The following is a 21,539-nucleotide window of genomic DNA, read 5'->3' as shown; positions in this document are numbered from 1 at the left end:
TTCTGATTGTGTCCTTCACACAAAATTACAAGCATTTTCAACAACGAAGTAATTCACTTCATCCAATAGACTGCCTGCAAGTTCAGGACAATAAAACTGAAGAGCATCTTTAACTGACAATTTAAGCTCAAATCATTTTTGACTGGCAAGGTGTGGTATCATCCAGAAGAATTGATGCTATAGTAGTAGCTTCAAATTACGGGGTTACAGTGTGTCTACTCAACATGCAGCTCTTATCAGGGGAGATAAGGGGAGGAATAGGAAAGAAATGGATAGCAATAAATGCTTTCTGTAAGCTCTACAGTTAATTAAGGATAAGAATTTGTATACATATTTATACTTGAGTAGAACTCAGAATAAAAATTAAAATGGAAGATTTTGACTGACACTGAGTACATATTGTAATTCTCCTTTCAGCACCATTTTCCTATTCAATCCTCTGCATGACTTTTTTAAGAGAGGACTGGGGAAAAAATGCATCCCCCTGTCAGCAAAGGAAATTTGAAACAATGCCATTTTCTGGAAATGGTGGTTTACTGAAATTACATGTTTGTGTTAAGCCAACCCATTCCACCCCCTACCCAAAAATAATTCAAGGCAAGTTGTTGTGTCAGCAGTTGTCAGTCTTTGTTAGTAAGCATCAGGGCTGAGATAACCACTAATGTCCTTCGCTAGCTGATGAGTATAAAGGCCATTAAAAACGAGACTAAAACTCAGTACCCTGAAAATAAAAAAGTAAAACTCTCTCCTAGGTTTTCCACGAGCAGTAGAACTGTTAGCACATTTTGTAATGGGCTTCTCACCCCAACAGAGGTACATAATAGTCCAATAACTGTAACCTAGAAATGCACCCAATTGTAAGAGTTAATTAAATATTACAATAAATGAAGGAAAAAGAACTACATTGAAAAATCCCAAGTAGTTTCAACAGAAATGGTCCACTAATACTAGACTATGCACATAACAAATTAGAAACATGTGAGATTAGAAATCCCTGAATCAAGATGGATGTGTTAAAAGTTAGACCTAAGCAGTAATCAGACCTTGGTTAGTCCACCCAGAAACTACCTTTTAACATTTTCAAGAAGAGACTTTGTTGACTAAAATCATTTAATACATGGCCTCTAAAATTACTGCTTCACATCACAAAACCTGGTCTTGACCAATAACCTTTACTGACCGGGACATTCATATCAACACAAATACAACCAATGATCCCCACTGGATCAGCAGGAACACCAGAATTATACAAACAGGAATCCATTTTGTCTTATATGCTGAGAGCATCGACATTGGCTTTTCCCCAGTTATTATTAGAATGATTGTGTTGCTTCTCCAAATGGTGTGTCTCTTTTGTCAGAAAGAAGGAAAGTTTCACAATAACCATCTTAAGATTCAACATCAGAACTATCTGCCACTTCTCTTTAACTGAGTAGCGTTTAAAAAGGGACACACATAGATACTGATTAACTAGCTCAATGCTTTCATAATACCACAAGTGTTTCAGACTTAATTCTTCTTCAATTGTGCACTTTTTAATTATGCATTTTGTAGTTTAGAAAGTGCACTTCTTTAGTATTAATTTTCTTGCATCTGTGCAAGTTATGGTGGTTGAAGGACTCCTCACTATAAATCCCTAATCAGGTTTAATAGTTTAATGCTGCACAGTAACAAGGTTGTGTTAAAGCAATTGACCCTTCAGATCAGCTGATTCCATGGAAATTAGAACAGCACGTCTTTACTCCTTCCCCCTCCCTTACGTCTCACCAAAGTATAGCTACCTCAAAATTAGGCATCTATTCTGGAGAGTTGGGACCTCTCTACACTGAACAGCAAGAAATAGGCACATTTTTTCTTACAATACTTATCTCAGGATAGGGTCGATTACTCTCTGCACTGCCTACATCTCGCCATTGACTTTACAGGAAGCTTAAAAGAATTCGCTTAGAGAAGACATCTAACTTTTAGATGGATAATGTTAATTGAGGTGAATCCTTGCTGGATGTCAATATATGATTACTACAATGCTGGCTGTCTTATCCGAAATGCCACCTCCATCTCCATTGTCATAGATGACTCTGACTGTAAAGTGCAGATCAAAAGATACAGCACATTGGGATGAGTTTCCATTGTAACGTGGATTTGCCTTAGAGATACTCTGATTACTGTATCTATACAAGTAGTGTTAAAGACACACTTGTGAATTATTAACAGTCGTTTTAACTCAGAATATTTCCTAAAAATACATCTATTCATTGTTCAGCATCATCTTCACTATGTTCCAGAGTTTGGCATTTTTATTGTATTAATATTTATATTTTATCCATAATATTTCTTCTCATAAAAAATCTACCAGCCAAATGCTTCCTGCATTATTGCACAAGAGCTTGACTACGTCTGGCTTTCAATCACAGTCTCACCATCTCTCTGAAAACATCCTTGGTCTTCTGGGTAACACAAGCCCTGTGGCAGGCTAACCTATTCAGAGAAAAGGTCAACTAACTGTCGAAGCAAAGCACGAAGAAAGCAAAACCCTCTGCACAGCTGAGAGCTGTGAGGTTGCCAGGAGGCTGGGGAGCTCATGCAGAGAAACTCCCTGCCTTCCATGCTACGCTGTGCTTAGGTCTCAGGATTTTTAAACCTTCAGATTTCCAGACGCTGTCCTCACTTTAAATAGCAAACGGGATTCAATTTATCTGTCAGCTGGAGAAAGCACTTGATATGTGAGACAAATGGGGATTTGGTTTGGGGCCCGGAGTGGGAGGCAGTTGCCTGAGACAACTTCAGAAGACAACTGCATAAATAATGCCAAGCTTTTTTTTCCTACCATATTTCTAGGTTTCCCAAGGAAGTCATCAAGGCGAGTTTGACAGCAATCACAAGGCTGGGCCTACGTACGATCTGCCACAGTGTGAAAAAAATGAGACATAACACTTGAGAATACTTGAAAGGGACAACCCTGCCATGGGTAGGAGGTCTCAGTGATCCTTCCCACAGCCAATTAACGCCAGGGGAAAATCCTGCTCTGCTCTACAGCAACCTGGGATCCATGAACCAGGCTCTGGTTGCTGTAAATCCATTCAACTCCAGCAAGACCTTCACAACAGCTGAGCTCTGGCAGTAGAGGAGGGATAAAGAAACTGTCAGAAAGCTATTTTGATGGCCAACACTTTATCCTCTGACACAATACAGTTGTAAGTTATACAGGAATTTCACAGTGTGTAATAGTAATGTGCACAAGGTAAAACTTTAAGTCATTAGCAGTATAATTTATTAGCCAAGTTGTGCCAATGCCTATCAATCAGACTTTAAGGTTGGTTCCAGAGAGGTTTTTGATCTTCCTCATATTGCATTGCTTTTCTTCTTCCATGGCAGCATTAGTAGGCGACAGTTACATTATATATCTACCCAGTGCTCTGGTGAGAGACCATTATGTTCACAGATCATTACTGACATCCTGACATTTGTCATCTCCTTTCATAGCAGTTAAATCTTGCTTTATCTGTAAATGTCACCACGTCATTTATTCATGAAAAGGGGTCACATTCCCAAAATAGTACACTCAGCTTTTAAAAGGGACGTTGGTTTTATTCACTGTAGTAATCCTTGGACAAACTTCACTGCTGCTAAGTACTTACTTTTTTCCCTGTGCACTTGTTTACATCTCCACATACAGATTTCAGCTTTTTTTATTTTTTAAATAAAACCCTATCAGGAAGGCAAATGATCTGGATGAGAAAAATAGGTGTTTATTTTTTCAGCTTCCTACATTTAATCCACATGGATTTATCAGCACTGAATTTACTGTTGCGAAGTATAATTTTAATTTGACATCGTACTGGCTGAAAACCCACAGGTTGACTATTTTTTCTAAGGCTTTGGCATGTAGTTCTCAGCTGGACTGTATTTCAACCTCACAAAAAGGTAGTTTAAATAATCCTTGATAATAATACTTTCTCTTTTTCATCTTCAAAGGTCTTGAAAGTTTAATTAATAGAAGTCTAGGCCCACCCTGTGAGATATATGGACATTCTTGTCTAAAAAGTAGAGAAAAGAAATAGAAGCTGAGGCAAGCAGGATGCATAAAGGACTCTTACTGTATTCTTGGAAGAAAAGAATCAATCTCATGTGGAGAATCTGAATTTAAGAGGGCAGAGGCTCCCTCTTACAGTGTTTATGTACCAACATACATCCCCCCTGCAACAGGATTTTCTTTGTCAGCTAAACTTATACCATGCTTCCATTTTATACCTGTTCAGACACTAACATTTTAGGGGATGTCTTGAGGTGGTTGTGCTATCTTGATATTTACAGATTTCTCTTTCAAGTTCTTGTTCAGTTTTCCCTTGCACTCATCTTAACAGTCAGGTATGTCATCTGGAGCTCCGTCTTACTCGGGTTATCATTGTAGCACTAGCACTATTTCTGGAAAAAAATGAGCTGTGGCCAATTTTTAGGGCCAGATTCTAAGGTAGCAGGAATTACCTTAGCAATTGGGATCCATATTTATATTTATATATGTATATACATATAGCTTATCTAGTGATTCTGAGGTTTTCTATAGTGATAAAAAAGTAGCAGCTCACTTCTCTACAGTAATTTCCAAATAATTTTACAAACCGTATGAAGTATATGCAGCAATTACTTTTCACACCACTCACCGCAGCTGCTTTATGAGCTCAGCAATGCTACACAATAGCTGAAGGTAGGAAACAATAAAAACTAAGGCCTGAGTTTACCAGGGGGCTAAAAGGGCTGCAGCTCCTCCATTAACGTTGCCCCCTGAAGCATATAATCAACAGCTGGATCCATTTCTGAAACCATCACTTCTCATTGAAAACAAAGAGAATAATTTAAGTAAACTGAACAGTATCATAGAAACACAGAATAATTCGGGCTGGGAGGGACCCCTGAAGGTCATGTTTGCTGAAGGCAAAGCCACATTAGATCAGGTTGCAGGGTTTTGTCCAGTTGAGTTTTGAATATCTCTAGAGAGCATCAACAACTTCCTTCCCAGTGTTTGACAATCCTCATGGTGAAAAACTACATTCCTCATACCTAATCTGAATGTCTTGTGTTTCTGTTTTTCGCCTTGGCTTCTCATCCTATCACCACACACCTCTCATACCCCAGATCCTTCTCCTCTGCAAGCTGAACATATCCACCTCCCTCAGACTCTCCTCATACTCCTTGTGCTCCAGCCTCTTGACCAATGGTGTCCTCCACTGGACTCACTCCAGTTTGTCCATGTCCTTCTTTTATTGGGGTGCTCCAAAGAGCATGTGTGAGAATGCTGTTTGGGTTGCCATCTCACACATGACAAATCAAGGAGGGAATTATTTTTCACAGCCTTTGCCTGTACTGCAAGAGAGCGCTGCTGAGGTGAAACCGTCCTCCCCCAGGTGTCACTGGTGAAAATCCTGCACATTTCATTCAACAAGTGATTCAGGTTGCCATAGTTTCTGCTTCAAGTTTTCAGTGTCTTGTTTCATGCCAAGTTTCCTGCCACGTTTTTAGCCCAGTATGCCTTTACAGCTTCCAGTTATGTGATTTTTGAGACCAGCTGGAACATAAATGCTCAGAGCTGAAAAATAAATAAAATGGTTGCTTTCAGAAAGTTAACAGACTAAATTCTCCTCCATGCCAACTACCTGTTGAAGTCAGGGTCATTACACGTACTTAAACCAGCTGAGAATTTCATCAAGTATTTGACCACAGTTTCTGATCACACCAGGTGTGGGACCAGTTTTCCTGGGGAAATCTGTAGTATTCCAATTATGCTGAGCACTCGGTTTAGACACACACTTACTTTTTGACAGTATTGACATATTACATTTTCCAAACAATAACAACCTCTCTTCCCTACTGAATATTGGCTCCTGAAATTTGTCTCTATAGTACTTTTCCCCAAACCAACAAAGGAGGTCACAGAATAAACCTTTATTTGTAACTATTGTATTTGAAAAACTTCGGTATCAATATAACAAGAAAAAATACTGTCATTGCACAGACTTTTGTAGAATTTATTACGAATAGAGATGTCCATAAAACTTCCTGAAAACAGCTTTACTGAATCATAGAATCATAGAATGGTTTAGGTTGGAAGGGACCTTTGAGGTCATCCAGACCAACTCCCCTGCAGTGAGCAGGGACATCTTCAACTAGATCAGGTTGCTCAGAGCCCTGTCCAACCTGACCTTGAATATTTCCAGGGATGGGGCATCCACCACCTCTCTGGGCAACCTGTTCCAAAACAACCCAAATGTTATAAAACAACCTCTACTTAATGCTGGTCTAGGCTTCAGGGGAAACTTTCTCCCTCCAGGATTTCTACTGATCATATTGTGCAAAACAAAAGATTTACTCTATAAGAAACACATACAACTTTTTCCTTTTGAGATGAAGGGTAACACGTTGTTTAAAGATTTCACTACAGTAAGGATAATCAAAAGGAGAGGGACAAAGGCTCTGAAAACTTATTTTGCTGTAGGTGTACTTTGCCATGTGAAAAACATAATGGATGTAATTCTGGTTTCATGAAAGCCAATGGGAGGTTTGTCACAGGCTTGAGTGATGTCAGGAACTGACACCATTTCTCAGGCTGCCAGTAGTTTTTCCAAATACCATCCAGTATTTTTGGTGTGAACTGAAAGATCCTACAATTACCTTCACTTTAGTTTACAGAAAGCCATATTTTTTTCCTTTCTCCTTTCTTTTGCTGTATTTTTCATAGCTTTCCTAAATATACTGTAATATCATACATGCAGGAAATTATTTTGTTTGAAGCATATTACTAATATCTCTTTGTGTGTGTACGTGTGTGTGCACACTTATGTATACACGTGTGTGTAGAGAATCTTTTATCAACCATTAAAATGATATTGTGGATATTAAAAGAATTCTGTTTCCTCTACTCACCATGAAATGTATTTTCTCCTGATAACTACAGCAAACTCTATTGACCTCTGGAGACTTGCACATATTACATATTGCCGGTTAAAACAATCGGAAAAACAGCTCCCCACTTAAGCAGAAGCTGCACTAGCTCATGTAAGATTTTGTTCCTGAATCCTTAAAATGAATTCTGAGATCAAATGCTGACAAGGACTGTATTTCTTATTGCCAGATTAAACTAGTAAAAATGATCACACTCCCCCCCAAACAGTCCCTTTTGTTTAAAAATGCTTATGTTTTGTCTCAGCACCTTTAATCTCTATTACTTTCAGAAATATCCTTCTTTATGTACTCATATAAATCAAGATCATTGTCTTCAAGCATACATCTGCTTTCCCGGTGTTACTTCTAGCTTACAGCCTGTTTGTATTACCAGTTTCATCTACCCACTGATCAATTGTTTGACCAAGCACCTCTCCAGTTTATGGTCTCAAAATGTTTGTTTATATCAAATGCTGACCAGTGGCAGTGCCGCTTGTTGAACAGTAGTGCCTATCATGTACAAAAATTGAATCACAATAAAGGATGCTGAAGCAGGGATAATCCACTTTTTACTGACATCTGGCTTATAGCTATGGCTCACATTTCAGGCAGAGACATTGCTCACAGTGAAACTGAGTGAGCAGTAAGTGACAAATTGTGGAAAGACTACCTTCTAAATTCAAGGATTGGTCGACATTTTTCTGCCTTGGTTTTCAAAGATGCCTATACTTGCCACTGGTATTCTGGACAACATTGATTACAGGCTGGAGCACTAGAGGTGACTGCATAGAAAATGAGGGTAATATGTCATAAGACATAACTGATGATGGATGGTCTCCTGCTGCATGGCAGGCATTCGACACAGCGTCTACACAGTGAGGCTCAGCACAGCCACAGCTTAAAGTCAGGCGCCCAGAGACAGGTAGGGAAGTCCTGGTGTTAGCTGAAACCTGCAGATATCTCTATGGACACCAAGGAGGAGAGTTAGCCCCCCCAGGATGTGGTTGACATCTGGGAGAGTTATCGAGCATGGGGATGCCAGAGCCAACCAACAGGGTTTGCCAGCAAGGGAGGTATCTCAGAGCTTCCACTTAGTGTTTTTGTGAGACTCAGGTGCAGAACCTGAGCACATTTCTGAGCACAGGCATGTAGCTCTTCCTCTGCCTAGTCAGTCATTAAAGGATTTGGCCTTCAATTACAAAACCTAGGGATTAGGCTATCCCCAGCCTGTGGGAGAGCAAGCAGACAGCTCCTGTGTTCCACAAATATCCAGACAGCTGGCAAGAAGTCTTGCCCGTAAGAGCTAAGTCACGTACATGAAACCAAAAGGAAAGAAGCCAAGACTTATACCGGACTGTCTAGGACTTACAAGTCAGAAGGAGGAAAATCCGATGATCTGGCTGTCTTCTCTGTAGTCTATCCAGTTGTCTGTCATTGTGAAAAATTAATGAATTCACTGTACTTTTACTGCCATACCCTTACATCACTACACAACAGTTTTAGTAGAACTCAATACAATCAGATAAGTTCACTCAACGAACTGGGCTCTAGAGAGACCCGAGGTGCATGAATGGCTGTTCGCTGAATTACTCAGGAGAGAGATCTCCTAAGCAGCAAACATAGCAAATATGTGATCCTGCTGTGCAGTCTCAGTGGCAGAACTTTGGGTCTGTGGGGCAAGGTTTTCCAAAAAAACTTTTAACAGCTGGCACAAATCCAATGATAAGCAGCCTTGGAGAGTTTTTCCTGAATTCTACAGATTTTAGACTTCATCATGTTGCTCGAGTGACACATTTGGGTTTTAAGTGTTTTGCTGATTTCCTAACTGTACCATAGGCAGGAATCATTTTTGTCCACTATTGCTGCCAGTGGGACACACAGTGGCAGCGGTATTGGTCTACAGAAGACGTGAATTTCTGAAATGCTTCAGAAACAGTTCAATTTTCCCCAGCAGAAATATGTTCCAGACAAAACTCAACATTCAGTGAAACTCAATTTCTTTTTCCCCTCCATGCCGAATAGAGAGTAGCATCAAAGGGACCCATTCATGGTCACGGAGGGAAAAAAATATGTCTGTAAATTAGGGAACCAGGTGGAGAAAAGCCAGCCTTTATATAAATGTAACATCTGTGGCTCACTCTCCCAGCTTCAGAGAGTGTGCATATGCTCAGGACATTTGACCAGACACGTACAGAGCTAAAAGCATGAACAGCGAGACTGTACAGTATTGTATTAGAGGTTTCTGTCTCAGCACAATATGTTCAAGTACAGAGAAGACATCCCAAAATACATTTCATCTGTTAAAAAGAGTTATGTAGATAGGCTCACAAGGTAAGTTTGACTCCATGTTCTGAGACACGTGTTATGGTCTTTATGCTAAATTTTGAATAGAAGGAATTTGATGTGGGATGAAAGATTTGAATAGTCCTAAGAATAGCAGAAGGCATTATTGAGTAATTTGTTTCTCCATCTCTTTTACAACCCCCTATTTCTTAAACTTCCCCACCTGTGCTTGTACCACGCCATGAAAAGTTGGCTGACATTTTCCACAGTGCTTTACAAATGTGGCAGAATAAGAAAAGAACAGAACAGATCTACAGTTATAACCTACTGTATTTCAAGACACTTTAACACAGGTAACTGCAAGCCATAACTTACTGAATCCTAAATAAATCCCTTTTCTGATCCTCTGCGGATTACTGAAAATCCAAATAAACCATCTGGCTATTACACATTCATTTGCCTAGCAAGTATTTTGGATGCCCTCCCATTAATATGTCATTTGAAAGAATATTTAGTTCAGTGGGAGATGAAGCGTCACAACACAGGTCATGCCTAAATCAACAGAACAGCTTGTCTCTCTCAGAGCCAATCTACATATAATTGATTTTCAGCATCCACATTCAGTGAAGAAAACTGTTTCTTTGAGAAATTTGAGTGCCACATTTCACAGCTCTCTATGCACACTTTGGGTAAGGTCCATCTTCCACTGCTAAAGCATCAGTGAAAAATTATGTATTGTAGCATTTCCAGATGATGTTTTACCTATTGCAGCTGGGCAAAAAGTCATAAAACAAAGTTAGAAAAATGATAACTGAATTATTAAAACCTGCTTTCAAGCTCCTGTTTTCAAATGACTTACACTGACTGTCACCCACACAGCACCATGTTCACTGTTACTGAGAGGTGTTAAGCAGACTCAGTTTGCTCTTCTTCCTCTGCACATTCTTGGTTTTGGGAACAAAGACATTCCCACATAAGTTGAACATATGAGCAGACATTTAACATTATCACCAGTCTGGGGCAATTTCCATAATAGCACACGCCATATGATACCAGCCTAGGCCACAATACCAGAGCTGAATTACACAACATCGGTGTGTAATTTGGATTCCAGTCTGATCACAAAGCTTAGCACGTAGCTACTTCACTGCTAACAAATCGTCACACCACTTTGGTACAAACACCTACAAAACTGCGAAGTATCTGAAACAGACCGGGTAGAAATTTGTGGGGTTTAGATTTTCCAAGCTCACCCACAGCTAATGATGCAGATACATTTACAGATCCTTGAAAACAGCCCTGCTGTGAAATATTCCCTCCAAGAGAAGAAGGTTGCATAGCCAGGAAACTGCACAACTCTTTGGAAGAGGGGACTCCTGGATAATGCGAACTGCGGAGAGGGACCACCAGGGCACTTTTCCCTCACGGTTCTGTTAAACCCACATTGAATATGCTCCAACTGCTATTTCAGTGGAAATCTGGTTCCTTCAGCAACAATGGGATTATGTGGAAAGTGTTTTTCCTCCAAGGACCAGATGTTCTTGAACAGTTTTGCTGTTATTCAATTCGTATTCTTATTATATTCACTTCAGCATAAGAAGTGCATGAATGAGTCTGGGGGCTAACACAGGAGGCAGGCAGAAATGTCAGAATTCTTGAGCCATAGGAGATGAAAATCACAGAAATGTAATCTTAGCTGCAAATTAGCATGACAGAAAGAAAGTAAAAATGTTCATTTGAACTTATCCTGTTATCCAACATTACGATAAAGCAGGGACAGTCAGAACAGATTATTTTTATTTTAATTCTTGGGAGATAATTATTATTTTACCTGAATAATCCATGAGTCATTTGAAAGGAACACTGGCAGAAGGAAGCAAGCTTTACACTGTAAAATGCATTGCTATTAATGAATATATAATTTGTGCTTCAAGCCCACAGACAGTAAAAATACAAGTAAAACTTCAGAAACACACACACACAAAAATTAGTTTCTGGCAAATAATGAATCCCCTAGTCAAAGACTATAGAAAATATTAGGGATATACTTTTTCTATAAATGATGCTCATGAGGGAAGAAGAAATGGGAGGAAAAAAGAACTGCTATGAAATGTAAGATGGGTCTTCTCATGGGTACCATTAACGGAACAGCAAGAGGAACACTGAAATATATTGCTCACTTTAACATCCATTCCTCTTGCCCTCTCTTCTTCCTTTGTTCTTCTAGACACATTCATCTATGAGAAACAGGTTCATGTTACAATCATTTACCTATCCACCAACCTAAATACATTAAAGAAAAATAAAACGATATTCTGGAACAGGATGAAGTAACTGCACTCAAGCTTTAATTTATCTTTTGAATAGCATTTGGGTTGAGAAAATAATGTTAAAAACCTATTTTTAAAGTCCTCTTTCCCTCCAAAAACATGTAGCTGTGAAGCATTGGCTGAAACATATATCTTGAGGAAACAGTTCTCTGAGGAACATTTCTGAACACATTTAATCTTGGACGCTAAAGCCACCATCTTGCTATTTCATGGTAATATGCATTTAAGAACCTAGTAGCTGCTGGCGTCACAGGCATTCTTGTGTAGAGTGATCACCAGGCAGAGAGTGGGGAAGGTGTAGTGGATTTCACCATGGCGCTTTATGGACGGCTGGCTCACCCCACGTGGGGCACATACACAAGTGCAGTGTGACATCTGAGCTAGTACGTCCACACCGGAGTCCTGGCTCATGTATCCTGGACAGGAACCTAGTATCTGAAAAAATCTGGGGATTTGCCAGTGTGCTCAGTTATCTAATACAATTCTGAATGTCATTTAAACATTTTTTAAAAAATAAAAGCAAAAGACTGAACACAATAAGTCTCTTTAACCCAAATACAACTCCAGCATTGAAAAAGACAGGTTATAAAAACCATAGGGTTGCTTTAAAAATAATTTAAATGTAGATTAAAATCTATTTGCCTCTTTCCCTTGCGCTCTCTGTCTCTCTTTCTGCCTTCCCATCTGCACTACCCTCACAAATACATACAAACACTCTAGTTCTTTAGTCTTAAGGTTCATTTTTCTCAAAATTTTGTCACTTGATTTATTTCCCATTTTTTTCCTTTACAAAATAAACATCATCACACTCACTGGTATTAGCACATTAATATTAAAATAATATAATATATTTCATCATAGTAAAGAAAGCCTAAGAGTTGGCAACTTTACAGGGAAGAAACTTTAAAACTACATTTTTTCATTCTAGCTTTTCAAGATATTCATGCATTCCCTCTTCCTGACTCTAGTCCCTTTTACTCTGCTCAGAAGTTTCTCTAAGCCACTGGCTGACCTGGCCATGTCAGGAGCACACACTGTACTGCACACTTTGTTGTTGCTTTCTCTTCCCTGCATCAAGGAAATAGTTGTTCTTCTTTGATCCTTCTCTCAGCTGCATGACTTTTAGTTCCATCTGTCCTGTCTGACGTTTATAAAATAACATTTTTTTTCCCAGTTCCTGCCAAATAACCTTATTTTGATGTTTCCCTCTCTATGCTGAGTGCCCAGGAATACGTCTTTCATAACTGCGGGGTGTGTTTGGTCCTTTAGGTTGTAATTGAAGGCCTAGCTTGAGACCGAAGGGTGAAAACTTACATTGTTGAGAGCAATTTATCTGCGTGAGTCCCATTAATGTGAATGGAAGGTAGGTGGCTAAATCCCAATAGAGCTTACAAAAAATATATAACTGACTCTCCATTCTTCAAAAATAATACACTGAATGCATTATTAATTGTATAGTCCAATTTACAGGGACTGAAATACAGAGTTGTTTAATTTTGGAGGTTGCTTTATGTGGGTTTAAAATTAAAAGGGCAATTGGCTGAAGATTAAATAAAAACACAACACCAAATCAACATCAATACATCAAAAAATTAAATGTACCTAGATAGCTTTAATATTCCTTTATAGTTAGAAGTAAGAACTTCAATATTTGTACAGTTCAGGTTGTTTGTCTGAATATTGACAAATTCTTCTTGCTATGGTAGGAAATGGCATGCTGAAGATTACCAAGGACAAAAACATCCAAGAACTCTTTTTCTTTTTTCAATTTACAGTGCCCAATGAGGAAAGCTTCAAAGAATAAAAAATAGGCCTTGCACTTCTGTCATTAATTATTGACTTGTCTATTTGCCATTTATGCATTGCCCTACCTTTCATTCTTGTCTTTATTTGTACCTCTTTATTTTAGCTCCTTAATTTTTCATCAGCCTACATCAAGTTTGTCTCCTCTATTTTGCATTCCAAGAACTGCATCCCTATTCCAGATCATTAAGCTGTAGGATCCTTTCTTAATCCAATTGCTGCATGGAGACACAGTACCAGAAGGAGTCTAGTGACAACCAGGGGATGCAACAGGTTGTAAAATGACCTTTCAGTCACACCATGTAGCACAATGAGGACAAAACCACTTAAATTGGAAAGAAGAAGCCAGAGAAGAGCAGAACAAATAAGTAATTCATGAGTACCAATATATATTTGGAGTTTGTTTCACTATGCCAGTGGCAAGCTTTCAAGTGCCATGACTAGCTACAAAGTATATTTCTGTGCACCCAAATACTTAATAATTACCTCCTATTAATGATAATGAATATGCTACAAGGTCTCTGTATTTGGCTGAAATTAATAGCTTTTGCCATTCTTTTGTGGCATATGGCTTCTGATGAGTGTACTATCACCTGAACTCTTCATAACATTTTCTATTTTAATGTTTTGTGATGCTAAGCAAAACCACTGTGTTACTCATCACAAGTGATGACCGACACTCCATCTGCAATGCAAATGTGTGGGAATATCTGAAAAAGAGCTTTTTCACAGCTTCATGAACAAGCTAAGAAGCAACTGAACAACTGGAGACATACACTAACAGAAGGCATGGGCAGCAGCCAGGACAGCATCTCCAGGCACTCCATATGTGGACTCTCTGTTGCCTACAGCAAATAAACTTTTGAAGCCAGCAGTGGTAGGAAAGCTGACAGAATGAATTAAAAAGTGGCAGCGGGGAGCCAAATACTGCTGTAACAGAGGTAGCAGGGAACTCCCTGAACTCTGGATAGGACAGGCAGTAAGAGGGTTGAGGGTGACAGAGAAAAGCAGCAGAGGACAGGGATGGGGATTCAAAAGGTACTTTCAAGGTCAGACAAGGCAGAAGTAGAGGACAACTGTAATTACTACAACTGCCATTTCCAGGGAGCCATGAAGGAATACCTTCCCTTGAGGGATGATGGAAATACAAATTCCTGCATGGAAATAGGTCTGGAACAGAGGACAGCCATGAATGTATGGAGATGGTTTACTGGAAGCATTCAGGAGCTGTCAAACAACTACAAGAAAATACATCAGAAGAGATCTCCAGAGTGAATGACAAGTGGAAATTAGGCTCCAACTGGACAAAATGAAAGCATGCTAAATTTGCTTAGAAATTTCTGAAATCCCATAGTTGGGTAACGTCACTCATTTTCCAATAAAGGAATACAAATATTCTGAGCATGCTTCAGATTTGTATTAAAAACTGATAGAAGAGGTGCCAACACGACAGTCATGAACCCTTATCAAAAATTCCAGCAGCGTACAACCAGCAAAACGCCTTGTTGTGCACCAGAAATGGCTTCCTCCATGTAGTTTTTCTATACGTCATTCTTAACACTGCTGTCTATTTTCTCATGTTTTATTATTTACCCTGTGAAGTGCAAATTTCTTCTTCTCTTCTGAAAGTCTTGTCACACGTATACAGACACTGTAAGATAAAGTGATAGCTTTCGACACAGTTCTATTATAAGAACTTGAACATCAGCCCAAATTACCTGTCATCAGCTGTTCAAGTCTTCTTTCCATTACTGACAAAACAAATGAGCAGCTGCTTGCTCCGCAAACCTGCGCTCTGAAAAAAAGGCACGCTAATAAAAAAGGCTGTAAACAGCAAGCAAAATATATATATATAAAAGTTCTAGACATAATACCAAGTGGGTTAAGGTTGCCTGCATTCCCGGCAAGCTAAACAGAAGAGTCTCCTGTAAGATGCTATAAATGCTCTCATTTATAAAAGCATTTCAGCAGTTGCTGCTGTATAAAGATGTAAAGAAATAACTTAATTCTTTGTGGATATAAGCCTATAGTGAATTTTTTTCTAAGTACTGGAGAAAAGGTAAAAGTACACAGTATCATGAAAATAATTTAATCATTAAATATTAGGACATTACTTTCTATTTATTTAGGACTATTCATAAATTTCTCAGAGTTCATTAAGTTTTAAAAAAATGTCATGGCATCATTTATTTTCTATGTGTAATGTCATGAAGGAAAAGGAAAATGTGCTTTTCACTTAATTTCCAGTTAAATAATTTTTTCTGTTAAAAACTTACAAAATCCTTCCCTTTTTGGTCTTCTATGTCCAAACCTCTTTTTTTGTGAAAGAGGGAGGGCTAAAAAGAGAGAGTGAGAGAAAAAGGGAAAGTGGAAGGTAAATAAAAATATATAAAAATTTAAAAATTTTTTTTCAAAATTTAAAGAAATTAACCTGGAAATAAAGCAAAATATACATTTTACATCCAAAACTAAATTAAAATTATTTTAATCAAACGGACGGCAGTGGGAGTGAAAATTCTAATTATTTTTCTTTTTCCCTCTTTATCATCTTCCCCTTTTCTTCACCTTCCTTTTTGCCTTAGGTAATAATTTCTCCCACGCATCTTTGGAACTTGAAGCAACACTGATAAATGTACTAAGCTTCTTTTCTACCCTATGAAACAGGTTCTGAAATTCATAAGTTTTAAAGCCAGAATGAATAATCGTGAATATTCAGTCTGTTGCCTGGTGCATCCGAGGCCACAAAATCTCACCAGGAATTTAACCAAGCCCGTCTCTTCACTTTGCATGGTAGTACACCATATAGATACGCATTCAAGGCAATGAGAAGCCTCTATATCCTTAAGCTTGTACAGTCACTCGCTGTGACAGTCACACAGCCTCCTCCATACAGCCACCTCCATTGTATATTATGTGCACTTTAATTTCTGCACTTACTTTGTGCTAGCTTAAGCTTTCAGCTGTTGAATGTTATGTTATGTTATGGTGGTTTTATCCCTTCTTTTTTTCTGGAAGATTAAAGAGCCTCCTACTATCAAATACTTCTCCTTCAGATGTAATCATAGGTTGCAACCTCTTAACCTTTCTGGACAAACAAAATTGATTGTACTTCTTTAGTTCCACACTGCAGAGCACCTTTTCCAAACCCTGAAATGCTTCAATAGATCTTTTCCAAACTCCTTCCAAATTGTCAATGTTCTTTTTGTACTGTGTTGGATTGACATCATCTAACTTCAGTTTCACTGTCTTTTCCCATAGTTGATGTAGGGAATTTCAGCACCTTACAGTGATGCTTCACCTCACCCTAAGAAAGGCATTTCAGGTAGGTCAGCTGAAGCACATGGGAAGGCGTCTGTTTTCTCTGTTGACTTTAAAAGGAATCCAGTTCCAACTCAGGCATCTTAATTTTTGGATGCCTTTAGTGAGGCAGATGAATCCCACTCAATGTGGGCACCAGGGAACAATTCAGCTGCCTAGACATAGAGGTTCTATGTGATTTCAGACACCTCGGGCATCACACCTGGCTGCTAGCTGACACTGCGCCCATGGATGTCACGTCACATCTGCCAGCTGCACTCAATGCCTCTGAGTCTATAAAACGTCTAGGTATGTTCCATCAGGACAATTATGATAAGAAAATATTTTACAATCTCATCAAGACACAGGATCCTTTGAAAAGAAACAGTTTCTGTAATGATGTACTGACTGGCATCAATTACAATTTAAATTTTAGTTCAGTTCATCCAAGAAATTTTTCCTAAGCAAGGTTTGGGCTAACTAGGAAATTGTTTTCAAGGCCAATGAACTTACTATGAACTTACAATTTTGCACCATTACTATTTTTTCAGGCTTCTGGAAGTTCCTCAGAGTATTTAGATTTGCTAAAAAATTGGATTAATTCAGGCAGCTCCACAGACAAGTAATCTTCCTGACTGTGAAGTATCTAATTCTGTAGATTTAAAAATATTTAGTGTTGTTGTTTAGCACTCTTCCTCAGAAGTGAGAGAAAATAAAATATTTCATTCTACTTTTAGAAAAGACATATTTACTTAATTCTGCATTTTCCCTACCAGGATTAACAATTTTACCATCTATAGTTCTATAATATTGTAAGCATTTTGTTCCTGTTTAAAGAACTTCTTGTTATCTTTGCCCTATTACCTATAGATTTTCAACTGATCCCTTTAGTTTCCTTTATCAGTTCTCTCCAATATCTAATACTGATTTTATTCATCGCTATCAGGCTCCATATTTTTTCCATTATTTTTTATCATGGACTTCACCTCCTTCTTAGCCAGGACTGCTTTTTAACTGAAGAAAATACCTTTTGTCAGTGCAAAACTGTTTCTTCAGGTATCCAACACAACTTTTAAAAACTTCCCTCATCTATCAGCCATACTTTTAGAAGTATTTTTGCACTCAGTTTTGGTGCTAGTATTTTTCTTTTGGAGTGTCCACTTTATAATTAAGGAATGAGGACTCTGGAACTAAGGTTTGTGTATAAAGTCAATTAATTTGCTTTATTCTAAACAGTCCCTGAATCTTGTAATAAATCACAAATTGTCAACTTTCGGAGAACAAAAAACACGGTCTTTTTTTAATTCTAAATTGCATTGGCTTTGAGTGGCGAGGTTTTGATAGCGGGATGCCTACAGGGGTGGCTTCTGTGAGAAGCTGCCAGAAGCTTTGTCCATGTCCCATAGAGACAATGCCAGATGGCTCCAAGACAGACTCACCTCTGACCAAGGCCGAGTCCATCAGCGATGGTGGTAGCACCTCCGGGATCACATATTTAAGAAGGGGGAGGGGGGTAACCATGGGCAATTGCAGCCAAAGATAGGAGTGAGAATATGTGAGAGAAACAACCCTGCAGACACCAAGGTCAGTGAAGGAGGGGGAGGAGGTGCAGAGGTTCCCCTGCAGCCCATGGTGAAGACCATGATGAGGCAGGCTGTGCCCCTGCAGCTTGTAGAGGTGAACGGTGCAGCAGATATCCACCTGCAGCCCATGGAGGACCCCACACCGGAGCAGGTGGATGCACCTGAAGGAGGCTGTGACTCCATGGGAAGCCCATGCTGGAGCAGGGTCCTGGCAGGACCTGTGGCCCATGAAGAGAGGAGGCCACGCTGGAGCAGGTCTGCTGCCAGGACTTGTGACCCTGTGGAGGACCCACACCAGAGCAGTTTGTGAAGAACTGCAGCCTGTGGGAAGGACTCACATTGGAGAAGTTCATGGAGGACTGTGTCCTGTGGGAGGGACCCCACGCTGGGGCAGGGGAAGCGTGTGAGGAGTCCTCCTCCTGAGGAGGAAGGAGCAGCGGAGACAACGTGTGATGAACTGACCACAACCCCTGTTCCCCATCCTTCTCTGCCACTGATGGGGAGGAGGTAGAGAAATTTGTGAGTGAAGTTAAGCCTGGGAACAAGTGGGGTGTGGGGAGGAATGTGTTTTAAGATTTGGTTTTATTTCTCATTATCCTACTCTGATTTTATTTGTAATAAATTAAACTGACTTCCACAAGGTGAGTTGGTAACTGGGGAATGATCTCTCCCTGTCCTTATGTTGACGCACGAGCCATTCGTTATACTTTCTCTTCCCTGCCCAGCTGAGGAGGGGGAGTGATAGAGCGGCTTTGGTTCACACCTGGCATCCTAATTAGAAATTTAATTCTAAATAAACATAAAAATCTTTTGGTGTTTGAGAGCTTTTTAGAGCTACTATAACAAATAAGATTAAGTAATGATACTCTAAGATTCTGTAGTCATGCATGGGATCATCTTACTTGTCCCATATTTCTTTGACACCTATGTCTGTGGCACCCTAGAGCTATTTATCATTCCCTGTCAATTCCAGGAGTCTAGCCAAACAACTTACACTGGGTGCCTAACCTGCAGATGGCTAAAGTTACATAAGAAGAATCCTTCTTGTGTTGGGATGCCTCTAAATTATCTCCTTTTCAAAGATCCCCAAATACTTCCTCATCCATTTCTTCACTAGATATAGGAACAGTCACATGGAACAGGTTGGTGATCAACAGAGTACTTAAAAGACTGACACTGTGAACTGATCAGTGAACTAAGCACAGATCACAGCTGGTGGCCGTGATCATGCACCTAGGCATCTAGAGCATTTGTAGAACTAATCTACAGTTTAGATTTGTAGAACTAAAGTATGAATTATAGTTTCATTATCCACATTTGGAAATTCAATTATCTTTTTCTTTGGTTTGTTTCTCTACTAAAATATTTTCTCCAGGAGTACAGTTGGGAAAGTCTTGGAAAACACCATCAGGTTCACTTGTTTTTCTTGTTTTTTTATTTTCGAAATTTGAGCAAGTCTCAGTTTAGGCTATAGCCTTACCCTCAAAGGGACTTCAGTGCAAATTATCCTTAAAACAGTGGTAGTGCTGATTAAGACGACTTTTTAAGTACAGCATATATAAGAGTTTTGGGAACTAAACACCAGTTAAAGAACCCAAGACAAAAGAAATGGCCATGTCTCTGAAGTTTGTCAATAAAACATTCATGTCCGTGATTCAGATTTACCATACGGCACTTAAAAAACTTTAAAAGTCATTTGACCATGTTCGTTAATGGCATGAACTGCCAGGAAGTAGAAGTTGTTATTTCTATTGTTTTTATAACTATGGGCACAGCATTGAGAAGATGCAGAGGTAATTACACACCTTGCACAAAAGCAGTTGAAGCAATAATTGGTAGATTTTGGTTCTTTGGATCTTTCCACAGTGACAAGACCTCCTCTTCGCTACAGGCAGGAGAAGGTCATTGTGGGTTAGAGCAATATGATTTTACAATGGCTCAATGGACTAACTGTTACGGAAGGAACACTTAACATAAATAATAAATTTTGCAGTCTAAATCTAAAACTCTACCAAATAGCCCGGTTTTGACACTTCAAGTTAGAAATAGATCTTCAGAACAGAATTTAAAAGTGAGTAATATGTCTAAACATTCACTTTCTGATTAATTGAGGATTAGCAGTATTTACTGTTCCCTCCGTTTTTATGTATTTCTGTTACCATGACATCATTAGCAGCTTTCTCATGGATTAGAGCCCCACTATGCTAATGAAATGACAGAACCGAAGGCTGTTCCTAGGTATTATGGAGAGCTCAGCACCGCTGCCCTTTGGGCCAGATAAGTAAAGGGACTACAGTAAAGGTAACAAAGCCCTGGAAACAATACCTATTGAGAACATGTCCATAAATGTCACAGAGCAGGGATCTTTTCAAAACAGTGTCACAATTGTACACAGTGAACCCTATAGTTGACTTGTTTTGAAAATGTGGTCCCTGTATTGATAATCAATATGTTCCATTGCGACAGAGCAGACATATAAATGAATGCCTTCAGTTTAGATTGGATTAAAGGAGGCTGCGGTAGCGAGTGGGTTGTGTGGCAAATGCTGGTTCTTTTCTAATTGAGCTACTTGCTTTTGAAAGAGCCAAAGATCTCCCTGGTGGACATACATGGGGTGTACTAGAAGGATGAGGTTGAAAGAAAAGCGGCTAGAGGAGTTCAAGGCACTGTTTATTACTTCTGAACATTTCTGAATAAAGGGAGTGTTAGCTTTTCAGTGAGGAGAATGCAGTAGTCTCACTCCTGACTGTACTGATTTGTAAGAGTGTCTCTCCCCTTAATCTTATTCTTTTTTCTTTAATCTGTATGTTTTATAAACCTTATCTTTTCTCTGACCCTACCTTTTGAGTTAATCCCTGGTGTCCTATGCCTCTATGCCTGTCTAAGTCTATTCAGTCTTAAAAAGACACTCATCGTTTCCAGTGGCACCACAGGGATCAGGAATGCACAGCGTCCATCCTAAGGTCTTTCCGTTGCCTCTTCAAAACCCCATGTTCTGTATCCACAACCAAAAGGGTTAGCACTGACATATGTTGGGTCTCCTGTGTTTCCTAAGAATTGAGATGAGAGACAGAGGGAATGAAAGAACAAGGGGGGCAGGGGAGAGGGAGGGAGGGAGGCAGGAAGGAACACAGCAGTAAAGGAAGGAAGGGAGCGAGGAAGGAAGGAAGGATTTCTCATTAGTGAAATAAGAAATTCAATTCAAACTAAGTTTCATTTATAGGAACATGTAAACAGCAATATTGGAAAAACTGGTTGCAAAATACAAACTCTGGAGGTTAAGGCTTCCTGAGATCAGGGTATGAGA

General features: G+C 39.3%; 1 long non-coding RNA gene across 1 annotated transcript in view; it reads right to left on the bottom strand.

Moving 5' to 3' along the window:
• The window catches only part of LOC135312903 (uncharacterized), a 51,703-nt gene that overhangs the window by 9,818 nt on the left and 20,346 nt on the right, over nt 1-21,539 (bottom strand). Inside the window, exons 2-3 of the long non-coding RNA XR_010372525.1 lie at nt 15,629-15,688; nt 15,071-15,147 (exon numbers count right to left, since the gene is read on the bottom strand). This is a non-coding gene — a long non-coding RNA (uncharacterized LOC135312903). The remainder of the gene's footprint in view (nt 1-15,070; nt 15,148-15,628; nt 15,689-21,539) is intronic.

The sequence above is a fragment of the Phalacrocorax carbo genome, chromosome 3 (assembly GCF_963921805.1).
Source record: "Phalacrocorax carbo chromosome 3, bPhaCar2.1, whole genome shotgun sequence".
NCBI lineage: Eukaryota > Metazoa > Chordata > Aves > Suliformes > Phalacrocoracidae > Phalacrocorax > Phalacrocorax carbo.
The sequence above is the reverse complement of the archived record's forward strand: the minus strand, read 5'-3'. Positions and strand labels throughout refer to the sequence as shown.